This window comes from Apis florea, unplaced genomic scaffold (assembly GCF_048593485.1).
Source record: "Apis florea isolate Af1SG1 unplaced genomic scaffold, ASM4859348v1 contig_3696_pilon, whole genome shotgun sequence".
Lineage (NCBI taxonomy): Eukaryota > Metazoa > Arthropoda > Insecta > Hymenoptera > Apidae > Apis > Apis florea.
Window position 1 is genome coordinate 3592414 of NW_028256809.1, and position 12779 is coordinate 3605192.

General features: G+C 33.3%; 1 protein-coding gene and 1 long non-coding RNA gene across 3 annotated transcripts in view; one reads left to right on the plus strand and one right to left on the minus strand.

The window, feature by feature from the left end:
* The window catches only part of LOC105736597 (uncharacterized), a 252618-nt gene that overhangs the window by 45475 nt on the left and 194364 nt on the right, over positions 1-12779 (minus strand). The gene's annotated exons all lie outside the window — the stretch shown is intronic.
* LOC100864684 (dipeptidase 1) overlaps positions 1-12779 on the plus strand; it is a 200607-nt gene that overhangs the window by 16323 nt on the left and 171505 nt on the right. The window contains exons 2-3 of the mRNA XM_086914583.1: positions 4391-4467; positions 11896-11973. The gene's annotated coding sequence lies outside the window, so the exon portion shown is untranslated. The remainder of the gene's footprint in view (positions 1-4390; positions 4468-11895; positions 11974-12779) is intronic.

Sequence of the window (12779 nt, forward strand, 5' to 3'; positions counted from 1 at the left end):
AAAGATCGGTGAAAGATTGTTCCTCCACCATCGATAATAAATTCATTAACACGAGCCTCAACGAGCCAGCGTTCGAGTACAATAAATCGCGGTACAGACTTATTAGCCTTTCATTCGAATCCACTTCCTTCCATTTTTGCTCCGTTGACCCGAGAGATTCTCAATTTCTTGAAGATGGAACGACCCCAGCCTCGGTATCTGTGTACTCTGCGAGTCGGTACGCCACTCGTTCGTGCTGCATTATTAACTCGAACTTGTTAACTTCGTTTCAACCGAACGAATCCACCCACTATATATATATATATCCCTACCACTTATATTTCCTAACGAAATTCACTTTTCTTCACCGGTTCGATAACTGGTATATCGAATGTTGTTTGCCCTATCATCGTTACTTATCGTTACTCGTTTATCTGCTCACGACAGAACCAGCTATTAAATTATACGCACAAAATAATTTTATTCTATTTCATTCAATCTGCAGATTTATGATAATAAAATCATTCTATTGATTAAGAAATAAATTTGAAACTAACCAACAGTGTTAAATTAAGACACAAGTGTAAATGGATAATTAAAATGGATCAAATGAAAGAGAAAATACGGGAGATATATGTATATAATCGAAGGATGATTCGTTCGTTTCGTTGTTAAATTCTCGTTTTGAACAGCGGAATTTTACCAACAGTTGCGTGTTGAGATCTTGTTACCGGAAACGCGAATTCTCGCTCACCTTGGTGAACTTTACGCTTCCGTTTATAGGTACGGACAACGCCGTAGCTTCATCGTGCTTAGCCCTTGGCGTGCATCTACGTTTCACTTAGATGCCACAGGAAGCTTTAACTCTCGTGGAAAGAGAGAGAGAAAGAGAGAGAGAAAAAGACACGATACAACACAGTTGGATCGTAAATGGCGGCCACCGAACGGCCATCCGCTATTTTCGTGTTATTTTCGTGGACGAACAAATGGAATTTAACGACACCGCTCTCCGTTTCCTCTATCGTGCTTTTCGGTTCCTTTTGGAAACTTGGTTAACAGGAGACGGATCGTGTAACGTAAATTTTGTTGAGAAATTTTTCTTGAAGTAATGTTTTCCACGTGAAGTATTTTTTAAATAAAGGTTCGTTCGATCAATCGTTCGTTAATAATGAAAGGCATTGAGTTATTCGATATAAATTTCGTTGATCTGTCTCAATTCCAATCAACTTACTTACTTACTTGCCACGCATATTACATTATTGGTACAGAATCCTCCTCGACATGGAGTATCCATTAATCGTATATATTTGCGGATCGATCAGAGGAAATCGTGTGCACACATATTTAATTTTCACGAACGAATTCGAAATAGCCGAAATTTGATTCTTTGGTTATGTTTAATAACGGAAGATGCTAATTTTTCGCGTTAAAAATTATACGATTTGATTAAAAGATTCTTAGTTGTTAAAAATCGAGTTTTTTCACTCGAGAACGTGATGTTTCGAAAGGATGAAATTCTTCATCGTCCATATTCCCGCTGATCAAACGCAGAATGCATCAAATGTATTGTACATATTGATTTTGAGTAGAAATTTTCTTTCAACTTTGGGCACGAAGATTGCACGAAGATCACAAAGGACTGGCTAAGTGGTTAAGTGGTAGGCAGAGAATGCTGTGCAGTCGGCCGATTATTGGCACACTGTTTCTGGTGCATAAATCATGCCGGTCACAGACATTCCCGTTGATTAGCAGTGATATAGCAGTCTGTGAGGTATAAAGAGCGAGGGGGGGGGAGGAGGGGGAAATGAAATGAGAGAGAGTTTCGGGGACGAGAAAACGCAGAAGTTTTGTATGGACAGTTTGATGAAAATGCGTTGTCCGATTAAATATGGCTCTCAATTTTGTAGCTTCGTTTTTAGAGTTAGAGTTAGAGCGGAATACGAGCTATTATTTATATTCGTTATAAATATTCATACGCAGAGAGAAGATCGATACGTTTTCGTTCTTTAAATTTTTGCTTGAATTAATTACTTTGTAAAAAAAAAAAAAAAAGAGAGAGAAAAAAAGAAACTTGAATTACACTTGAATCACAGTTTTTTTTTTTTTTTTTTTTTAAATTTAATGTCATCGTTGTGGATAGAGTTGGTTGAATATTTAAAGTAATTTTCACTAGCTTCATTGGAAATGGTCTCGATCAAAGTAGTAATTCTACTGTCTCGATATATCTTGAAAACGAGGTTATTAATTATTATATAACGAACCCTTAAAACTTCAAACGAGTTGGATTTATCGCGAATCGAATACTTGGATTTAATAATAATTTTTCCTTGGTAAAATTTATACGATTGTGTGATTTATATATAAATTTTTCCCTCGCGTTGTTTAAATTGTTTCAATTGTTAAGAAGATCGATAATATCTTTTCATAATCTCTAATTTTGTTTAGAGAATAAAAGGGAAGGAAAATTTGTCGCATAAATTCGCGAAATTCCGCAAAAACTTTATACCAAATAATATTCAGAATATATCAGCCATATGATATCCATCTGCTGCTCGCAGATGTATTAATTTAAATGTAATAAATTTTCAAAAAAAAAAAAAAAAATCAAAAGAATCCGTCCGTGAATTCTTCATCGCCAATAATCGAAATAGAATATCAAATTAAAGTTTGCGGTTGATCGACAGGATACGTTGTATAAAGGCTGCTGCAAAGTTGGCGACAGTTGCTCGAAATTGATATAGCGGTGTAGCCGGACTTTGCACCAACGTTTCGGGATATACGATTGAATTAATGATCCGCTGTCGGGAACGGTATCGAATCGACCGTTTCGGCGTAAAGTGGAGTACTGTGACGAGAAACTACCGGTCTGCCAAGTATTTATGATCGAGGAACGTTGGTAAAAATTCTTGCACGCTCGCTCTCGATTTAGCTATAAATTTTTAAACATCTCGCAATACAGAACCGATTGAACGAAATATATATATATATATAGAAAGATATTTTTCAACCGAACTTTCTTCAATTTCGTTTCCAATTTGATTCAGTTTTAGATTAACGCACATTTCTATTTGATATTTTCTTTGATGTTTTCGATGTTTTACTCTTTCCAATTAATATTCTTAATGTTCGCTTCGATTCTCAATTGTGAAATCCCAAGACAACTAAAAACAACGCGAAAAATTCACGCTTATTGAAACATCGTCCACGATCAAAATTCATTATCCAGCGAACCGTGAATCGAAGGAAAAGATCGATAAAAATTTACCCTCCTCCGTCCTGGAATGGTGGAATAAAGCTTAATACGGATCCAGATAAGCCGAAAGTATTACATATTTACGCGACATTTCGCAAGCAGTACGCGAAACGAAAGGAGCGCCGCGCATCGATAACTGTAAACATTCGATGCGGGGGAGGAAAAAGAAACGTGGACCGGTGGCTTTTGCCCGCTTGAAATTCTTTCCCAGCCGATGGAGAGGTCGATTCATCGGGGGTGGAGGGGTAACGGCGACTTGTTCAGCTTCCCATGAACTATTCATGCATGCATACACGCTCTTCCGTATTACATTTAATGCATGGAATGCAACCATGTCAAATAGAAACGGGGAGAGAGGTAAGTTCGAGACTATTTCCAAGTCGCACATATTCGACTGTCATAAGGAAACTCTGCAGTTAAAAACTCGTAGGCACTTTATTAATTTGTCTCGAGCGGAAACTTTTCCATCGAACGGTTCCTCTATAAATTTTTCGATAAATATTGGTTTAACTGTTGAAACTGTCCGAGTGAAAATGGATTGTACGCGGCTCGATTTTTTGGTAATTTCATTCTTATGGATTTTTATATTTGGCAGAATGAACTTAATATGGATTTAGTGATTTTACATCAAAGGGATTGGATATATTTCGGTATATTTTCAATTTCTTTTATACTCGAAGTAAGAATAAAACAAGTTGTGAAACGAGGACATTAAAGAAATGATGTACGCTTCTTCGAGTAATGTTCGAAAGCAAATTTAAGTTTTCTTCGAGGAAGGATATTAAGGAATCAATTGTAGAATTCATCCACAACTCTCTTCTAACGAATCTTCTCGATTATATAAACTATTACCAGAATCCAGTTCGTAATCCAGAGCTAAATTAATTTTCTCACTTTTCAATCACGTCTCATCATCATCGCACTTTCATTTCTCGATTAATTAATTTTTAAATCACCATTGATATCCCCTAATTCGATTTGTAATTTTTAATTAATCCAACTGCTCGTATCACTCGTATCCTCTGTCACGAGTTTAACACGCGTCTATTACAACTGTCCACCATTGTCGAGTCGTCTGTGCATTCAAATAGAATGTTCAACCATTCCTCCAACCTTGCTTGAAAAACACTTTTATTTAAACTGAATTTTTCTTTTCAGAATCAACCCGCCAAAAGTGTTCCACTGCGTGTCCTACTCTGTAAAACTACTCTGCACCCACCGTTCCATTTCACGAGGTAAGTCGTACACCTTGCAACTTCTTATTAAATATTCAATTTAGTCAAAATTCGTCGTGGGAAAAAAATTACCAACCCTTTTTCTTAAATCAACCCTCTGATATATATACACGCATATATACGCATTGCTGACGCAATACGGGCAGCTTGCATTCGCATTTTGATTTATTTCGCGCTGTGTGCAGTTTCCGTTAATTCAGTTTAATTCTGCTACACGGCATTCTATTATCTCAGTTAGCGACCGCTTTCCGTAATTAAGCCTTACACATAATTACGTAGTCGTGGTGGCGGCCTCGCACGCGGATCGGCTTGTTACGTTTAATACCGTGAACTGTGCCTGCGCTAAAGCCGGGCTTAAGCCCTTCGCAACCTTGACGCTTCTTTTTCAACCGGGGGAGGAAGGCCTCGGTTCGAATTTTCTTCCATCGTGGAAAGCTTTCAATACTTTTTCCCTCCCTAATTTCGCGAAATTATTCCATTGCGCGTTCCGAATTGGTTAATTGGATTAATTAGGAACGAGTTAAAGTAGAAGATTGAAGTAAGAAGAAAAAGAATTATTCGTATATAAATTTTTCTATTGAAATTAACCCTCCGCGCTCCAACGATGATTCTCAGGCACCATTTCGACGATTCTTAAAATATCGCTTCGTGAATGGATTCCTAAGCTCTTTATAATCTTATAAAGCGTAGAATAATATATCATCGAGTGGTTAGATTTTTATGAAATTAGTCGTGGCGTTATAGAAATATTATTTTCAAAGTTCCTGAGTTTTGTGAGCGTGGAATAATAGGGTAATGAAATTAGTTCGAAGATGAATTTGATTTTTCGCTATTAAACAACGAGGTTATTCCTATTCGTTAAGAAATTGAGAAAAGGAAAATAGTAATAAAAGTGTAGTATAAAAAGATGAAAAATAAGAGTAGTAAATGTGAGAGCACGACAAACTGAGGATGCATCTTGGCAATTACTTTATTATTGAAATATCGCAATATAGATTTTTAATATCCGACAAATTTTCTTCCTTTCTTGTGCAAAGATGGATTAAAACATTAAAACATATAAAAGTGTTATACGTTAATTTCAAGTTAGCTAAGAATTTGTTCCACCGTCGAAACATCAAATCGAATCGACTGAAACGTTCCTTCGCGTGTATCAAACGAGACGCACATCCTTGAATGGAGCAAAGGTACACGAGAATGGGGAACGTCTTGTAAATAGCGGATCCAAAGAGGGTGTTTCTCCAATTTACTCGAATTAGCTTTGGAATTTCTCGTGCGTTAACTAGAGAGAGATTTTCTTCGAGCTCACGAATCGGGCGTCCACAGGAGAGGAGGGCACGAACAATCAGTTACGTTGTATCCGGGAACAAATTGCGAAATAAGTTTGCTTTACGGGACAGATTGGTCGTAATTAGCTGTTTCCATCCGTTGCATTTTATTTTTATTAACTCGTGCGAAGAATAATTTTCGAGAAATCCTTCTTTAATATCTAAATAAAATTCGTAAAACGCATTGAAGAAATTTTCGAGCTTAAATTCACATATTTTCAAGCAATTAAATCTACAAAGATCTTGTAATATTTTCCCTAAATCCATCCACGTAGACACAATCACATTTTCGAAACAAATTAAGAAGAAGAAGAAAAATAGAAAATTTAATCGTCCACAAGATCAACTAATGGCCCGAAGCAAGAGCAAGACGACAAAAGCGACATCCACCGTCATCATCATTGTGGAATCAAAAATTCGAAAAAAGCCGAGGATAATGATCGTTGCCGATTATAACCGCGTGTATCTCGTAGAGAAACGTAGCGGGAAGATAAATGTTTTTGCCGTATACACCGGCCAGATAGGGGAATGATTTATCCGACCCTTAAATTAATCCGCTCGGGGGCTTGACGCGGTGCCACGTCACTGTACCTGCCCCTGCTTTTCTACCGCTGACCAATTTACTGCGCTTTGCCGAGTAGTCGCTTCTCGTGTCACCGAGCCTCGAACTTGTTGCGGGAGGAATCGTGAAACGAACCTCCCTTTCGAATCGGGGCTAATTGAAATGGCTGGAAGAAGAAGAAGAAGAAGAAGAAGAAGGAAAGCTCGATTGAATCGTGAAATCGTGGATTAGCTTGCAATTTTTTTGGACGAGATATTGCATTCGTGAAATTTGCATGTCGGAATTAATTGGGAGGATGAAAGGTTTTTGTAGAATAAGCAATGTTATAGAATAAGCAGTGTTATAGAATAAGGTTTTGTAGAATAAGCAAGTCTGTTCAAATGTTAGTTTTATCTAATAGTTCCAATCCAATTGGATAATTTTTTCATCTGTAAGTTGTTCTTGAGAATCGTGTTTGTAAATTGATATGAATTCATAATAAGAAGAATTCACGATACGTTATAAATGTTGAATCTAAAAAATTATCAAACTTGTTCGATCACATTCCTTTTTCAAGTAAAATTAATGAATAATAATTTATTTTTAACGAAAGATAAAAGGTGATGCGTAGCTAATTATAGTTATCGTTCAGTCATGGTTGAACATGTATCCTTATAAAATATATGCGTCGAGAGTCGACGTAAGGGATTTAAGTGTTGCGTGACACTGTAGCCTAATTGCAGTGATAAAATGAACGGAGGCCATAAAGCCAGGCAAGCGTACCGTTTCGAAATTGACCCGTCATTTTATCATCCTGAATCAACTCCGTCACGAGGGACAAAATAAGGATAGTGTCTGGTGTTTAATAGCCATGGAGCGAAGTCGTTAACCATAATCTCGCATCCACTTTTCGTATAAATATTGAAATTGGAAACGTAATCGAATAACAGATTTTTCGAACATTTTTTTTCTTCCTTTCTTTTTTTTTTTTTTTTTTTTTTGGGCCAGCTTTTCATGGTAAATATTTCAATTCGATTCGAGGGTAAATTTTATTGAAATTTATTCAGGATTTTTGTTTGTATTAATTTTGATGTAAATAAACATCAATTAAAGGGGATGAATCGACGATTGATTATGATTAACAAGTCAATATTTTGTTCGTGTAGAGTGTCGAAGGTATAAAATGATTTTTTTTTTTTGTTTAAATATTCTCTTTTTGCGAAAAATATAATTATTATATTATATTATTTTTTTAATAATAAGATTTTGCAAATTTTTATTCGCAATTGTTTTGTTTATTTATTTATTTTATTTTCGATTATGAAACTGGGAAATCGATTTTTTTCCGCTTCTGCGTTTTCATCGCGTTATTTTCGCAATGCAAGATTGAACATAACGCTTCATTAAAGTCAATTTCGCCAGAAGTTTTTTCATCCTCCTCTAAAAATAATAAAAGATTTTTATTTTTTTCGAGATTTTAATTAAAACTAATTTTAATTCCTCGGTTTATTAAAGATACGTAATTGAAGGGATTGTTAAATACCGATTTGTGAATATTCACGAGTCGTAATTAAATTCCAATGGAAGTAATTTTCTGTTCAAATGTATAAAATCATTTGAATTCACACGAATAAAATAACAGAAACGCATGGAAGAATTTTCAACAATTATTTCAATTTATTATTTTCTTTTTGTTATATTATTTACAGATATATAAATATCAATAATATTTATATAATCATATTGTTATTAGTTACATTTAAAATTGGCCATTTCTAAAATAACTTATATCGTCGAAAGAAAATGGAATGTATGCAATAATGAATATTTCGTGTTTAATAAATTGAATATTCAAACGAGTCTGTACATGGTTAACAATATTGACAGTAGCATTATTAAAAATATTTTCAAAGATATAAACAATATTGGACTCTATTTCATAACGCTTTCAATCCATTTTAATCATTTTTCTTTTAATCTTTTGTTTCACGATCAATTATATTGTCGATATCTGTCAATATTGATTAAAGTCTCACGGCTAACCAATAACGTAACTAGTATTTCACTAGTATAGATAATAAAGTTTCATGGTTGACCAAATGGAGACTATCTATTTCACTACCTAACAGAATAAAGTCACTTGGCTGATCAATAACGTAATTATTTCACTTGTAACGCAATAAAGTCTCATGATTGATCAAAACGGTAGCTATTTCACTATTAATGGAGCAAAGTCTTATGGCTGAGCAATAACCTAGCTTTTTCACTGGTAATGGAATAAAATGTAACTAATGATGCAGCAACATTATAATATTTATACAAAATTTTCGAGTTTATCTATCGGCTTAATCACTAATAGATGTTGTAATGTTGACGATGTACCCTCTGTGAGAGCTGTCGGATCGACTTTGAGTTACTTGCTTAGGTAAACTTTGCTGCTATTAGGAAGTTTCCTTACATAAGTGCGACTAGTTATACATTGTTAAGAAGGTGTATATTACTGCGTCTAGATTCATAAAATCTTCGAATATTATTTTCAATGCTAATTTGAAGATTTTAATTATTTGCATCGTTGGAAAGATTTTGATATATAAAAAAAAAAAAAGATTCCATAGCAAAGTTGTACGTTTGATATTATTAGAAACGTTATTATAGATTAAAAATCAATGATAAAATATTTTTTTTTTATACTATGAATCTTGCTTTTAGATGAATATAAATTTTTAAGATTAAATGTTATCATTTGTTGATCTTATTTGTTTTACATAATTTTATATATTACAAGATGTATTGATGGAATTAAAAAAGTTGGTATTTCGTGATAAAGAAAATTATAATAAGAAATAAAAATAATAAAGTTATTAAAAAATTATTTCTTATTGAGTATTCCCAAAGAATCTGTAGTTGTTGGAAATGTAAGAAAGATTGTGAAAAATTATTATGAATTATTCTAAATTAATAAACACATTTCGAAGAATTTTCTTTGCGATATTTTTCTTTCTGTGAATTTGATTGATTTTTATTTCTTTTTTATAATAGATCTATCTTAGTTTGAAAGTCTAAATGAAAACGATACTTTGATGCTTTGTGTCCTGCGAATATCGAAAATTAAATCCAATATGAAATTTTCGTACACGGTTAGACTTTTTCAAACAAAAACTCCACGGTATTTTTTTTTTTTTTTTTTATGATCTAACTTTTTTCTTCGTTAGAATCTTTTTTTTTTTCGACGAATTTCGCCGGAAAAAAATATTGCATCCTGCGTCCACTTTGATTGTGCTATTGATCGTAACATTTTCTCCATTTGTTTTCATAACAATGTATTTCCTTCTTTTCTTTCTTTCTTTTTTTTTTTCGTGTTTTTCCTTTGTTGCACAAATAGCACGCGTTGGGATATAAAATAAAAAGTTATGAACGAAATGTTTTCTGGCTTACTACAAATGATAGAAATGTTTCAAAGTTGCGAAAAAACCATTCGAAATAGTTTTCTTTACCTTTCTTAAATCAAAAGTAAAATATTCTCCCCCAATTATCTTTTGTTCATTTTAATTCTTAAGCAAAATCTTCTTCCCCTTTATAATTAAAAGAAATTAAATCATACATTATTAGTCATAGATTATTAAAATTTTTCAAATATTCAAAACGTGAAATTTAGAAATGTGTGACTACTGAAATTTTTTTTTTTTTTTTTTTTGAATACAGAAAAATGATTTTTCTTATTCTAAAATGATTAATTTAATTTTTGACGCATTTAAGAAGATATAAGCAAATTCAGAATATAAAATTTGAGGTATAAAGTATATAATATATTGGACATTGTTTCTTTATTATTTATTAATTATCAAAATGATTTTATGATTATTATCACGAGGTATACAAATTTATACATTCAAAAATATAGACTCCTTCTTGAATTTGTATAATTACACAAAGGGAGTTGAAATGATTATGTTGTATTGGATTAATTACATTACAGATATTCTTTGTTTTTTCTGATTGCGATTTTGGCTTGTATTTTCAATGTTTTCAATATCATTTTAAGGCACTGTAATCATTTAAAATTTTAATCAATGTGGTTACTTTAATTAAAATCATTTTCTGTTGCACGCTTTCCATTCATTTATTGCATTTTCACGACTGAATCAACAGGCACGTTTAAAATTTCGTAAAAAAAAAAAAAAAAAAAAGAAATGCATATCGATACAATTATTTTTAATAATCCACGTTTGAATAAATCAATAATTGATGATAGTGTGGATCAATGCTCTCGACCGACACGTCGCATCAATGTGTCACGAGAATTATATTAAAATTTTATATTAAACATAAAAATATCCAACGTTTATTAGTATTTATAAATATTATTGGAAAATATAACACATGGATGGTCGATGAAATGAACAAAAATTTACCAACATTGTATTTAAACAGCTTCCAAACGTAAAAGCAATAAATAAATATAACACATAAATGAAAAAAAAACTTGCATAAATATAATTTTAAAAATATATATCATATATATATATATATATATTTCAAAAATAACTCTTAAATTACATAAGAAGTGGAATAACATAAGAATGGAACAATTCAAAATAAAAAAAATTTCGTTATTGCCAAACGATTAATAATAATTAATTGTTCTCTTTCAAACTAATTCCCTCACAAATTATCCACCTTCGTTCTTCGTCATCATTCTTCCCAAACAACTTCCATTAAAAGAAAGAAAAAAAAAAGGAGCAATTACAAACATGATAAACAAAAAACCATAGAATTTCTACAATTTAATTAACTTCAACTCTATACACCAACTAAACAGTTCAACGACCATCTAAGGAATAAAAGAAGAAAAAAAAAAAAAGAAAAAGAAATTCTACGTTATCCCTTTCTGCTACTCCTCTGTCTGCTTATAATTTAATCTACGCGAAGAAAAATTCTTCTCGCGTGCAATTTTTAATTTATCATTCAGCATTTTAAAGCCCTCGCGCTTGCAAACAAATTACTTGCAGCATAGTCCCTGCTAATATTCCGAGATTCCTCCACACGCGTGGAGACCCCTTTAAGCTCGCTAACTTTGAAAAAAAAAAAAAAAAAAAAAAGAAAAAGCCTCGTTGCAAGCTGAAAACTCGCAGCTTCGATAATCTCAGAAACTTGAACGAGACGCACGTTGCCCCATCCCCTCGTTTAATCCTCGACGATGATCTCGACAAAGCGTGGCAAGTGCAGAGAACCAAGGATTAAAAGTGCATGTACCACTCTTTCGTTTTGGAGGGGAAGGGTTAAGAAGAGGCGAGCCAACAAAGAGATCCGCGTGGAACTTTGCATGCTGGGGGTGGTGCCAACTTGCTGAAAATGAATTTAGGAGACCGTTTAAGTGGCGTGAAAGTTAAGGCAGATTAAAACTGTGATTGTACTGTGTGATCCAACCAAATATATTTCTCGGTTGTTAAAAATATATGTTGATGTAATTTTGCAGAATTTTTTATTGATTAACTTGAAAAATTATTATTCCAATCATTTGATAATAACAATAACGTTTACAAATTATTTATGTTGCAGAGTGTGTGCAGCGTATGCAGCGATGACCCATCACCCATTTTTTCCAACGTTAGAAAGATCGTTAGAAACGAAATTAAGGTGCGTCTAATTAATTTCAACGTGAATTTCACTTCCAGGTAATTTATTTTTCCTAATTTCGTTAAATCGAATCTTCTTTTGTTTTTGCCTTCCCTTAAACGATCATTTTCTTTTTCTAAATTTCTATTAATTTATCTACAATTCAATTTCATATATATATATTCTCTAACAAATTATTTACCATCACGCGACGATTCAAAAATCGTAAAACTCCCTCCCTCGATCCAATGTAACATAATATTTCCTGATAAAAACCAGAAGTATCCGGTTCGTTGATCAAATTTTAATCTCGAACGGTGCTCAAACGGATAGGGAAAAAATTGTCCAGCGAAAGGCAAAGTTTGTTTCGAATCAATATCTCGTAAATTGGAGTTCAAAGCACGCACGCTGTGCACAGATCACTGAATGTGGATTGAACGCGCCATGACCCACATTCTTTTCTGGAAAAACGCGTAAGTCTAATAGTAAGCGATAGTAGTAGTAATAGTAATAGTAGTAGTACTAGTAGTAGTAAAAAAAAAAAGCGCCGACTCAGCCTCAGTCACTGACCTATTCCACTGGTACGTCACGCTGAATAGGTCGGTGAAGGAGAGGGAGCGAGACAACGATAGAGAAACATTAGAAATTACGGTTCGGTTCGAACGATCGAGATATGAAACGAGGCATGCTTTAAAGGGGAAGGTTTTTATGGTGTAGTTTGATCGAAGTTGGTTTGGAAACGATTTTGGGCTTGGAAAAGGTTTTGGGGTTTTAATAAGTATTATTCGTTTGTTTTATGAATATGTTTCGAGATCATTCTTGTTTCC